The following is a 1,768-nucleotide window of genomic DNA, read 5'->3' on the forward strand; positions in this document are numbered from 1 at the left end:
TTCCCCTGGGAAGCCATCTGGCCCTGGACTCTTGTTTTTTGGGAGGTTTTTGATTACTGTTTCGATTTCCTTGCTGGTTATTGGTCTGTTCAGATTCTCTATTTCTTCTGTTTCAGTCTTGGTAGTTTATAAGTATCCACAAATGCATCCATTTCTTCCAAGTTGCTTAATTTGTTGGCAGATAGCTGCTGGTAATAAGTTCTAATAATTCTATTTCCTTGGTGTTAGTGTGATCTCTCCTGTTTCATTCGTGGTTTTATTAATTTGAGTCCTTTCTTTTTGGATTTATTTGAAAGAGGCAGAAAGAGAGAGCACATGCAGAGGGGAGGACCAGAGGGAGAGGGAAAAGCAGGCTCCCTGCCAAGCAGAGAACCTGATGCGGGAATGAATCCCAGGACCCTGGGATCATGACGCAAGCTGAAGGCAGAAACTTAACCAACTGAGCTACCCAGATGCCCCTCTCTTTTCTTTTGAATAAGTCTGGCCCGCAGTTTATCAATCTTATTAATTGTTTCAAAGAACCAGCTTCTAGTTTCATTGATCTGTTCTACTGTTCATCTGCCTTCTATTTCAAGACACATCTCCAAAGGCAAGTGAAACAAAAGCCAAAATGAACTTTTGGGATTTCATCAAGATAAAAAGCTTTGCCCAGGAAAGGAAACAGTCAACAAAACTAAGAGGCAGTCCACAGAATGGGAGAAGTTATTTGCAAATGACATTACAGATAAAGGGGTGATATCCAAGATCTACAAAGAACTTCTCAAACTCAACACTCAAAAAATGAATAATCCAGTCAAGAAATGGGCAGAAGACATGAACAGTTACTTTTCCAAAGAAGACATACAAATGGCCAACAGACACATGAAAAAAGGCTCAACATGACAAGCCATCAAGGAAATACAAATCAAAACCACAATGAGATACCACCCTACACCAGTTAGAAAGTCAAAAACTAAGAAGACAGGGAACAACAAATGTTGGCAAGGATGTGGTGGGAATGCAAGCTGGTAGAGCCATTCTGGAAAACAGTATAGAGGTTCCTCAAGATGTTAAAAATAGAGCTACCCTATGAGCCAGCAATTGCACTACTAGGTATTAACCCCAAAGACACAGGTGTAGTGAAAAGAAGGGACACATGCACCCCAATGTTCATAGCAGCAATGTCCACAATAACCAAACTGTGGAGGGAGCTGAGATGCCATTCAACAGATGAGTGGACAAAGAAAATGTGGTTCATATGTAGAATGGAATATTATTCAGCCATCAGAAAGGATGAATACCCACTATTTGCATCGACATAGATGGAAGTGGAGGGTATTATGCTAAGTGAAGTAAGTCAAGCAGAGAAAGGCAATTGCCATATGGTTTCACTCATACATGGAACATAAGCAATAGCATGGAGGACCATAGGGGAAGGGAGGGAAATCTGAAGGGGAAGAAATCAGAGAGGGAGACAAACCATGAGAGACTCTGGACTCCAGGAAACAAACTGAGGGTTGCAGAAGGGAGATGGATGGGGGAATGGGGTAACCGGGTGATGGGTATTAAGTAGGGCATGTGTTGTGATGAGCACTGGGTGCTATATGCAACTAATGAATCACTGAACACTACATCAAAAACTAAAAATGTACTATACGTTGGCTAATTGAACATAATAATTTTTTAAAAAGTGGAAGGCAAAAAAAAAAAACGGGGGTAAAGAAAGAAAGTAAAAAAAGAAAGAACAACTTTTCTGAGGGAGTGATTATTTCAGTCACAGACATTGTTA

Source organism: Ursus arctos, unplaced genomic scaffold (assembly GCF_023065955.2).
Source record: "Ursus arctos isolate Adak ecotype North America unplaced genomic scaffold, UrsArc2.0 scaffold_22, whole genome shotgun sequence".
Classification (NCBI taxonomy): Eukaryota; Metazoa; Chordata; class Mammalia; order Carnivora; family Ursidae; genus Ursus; species Ursus arctos.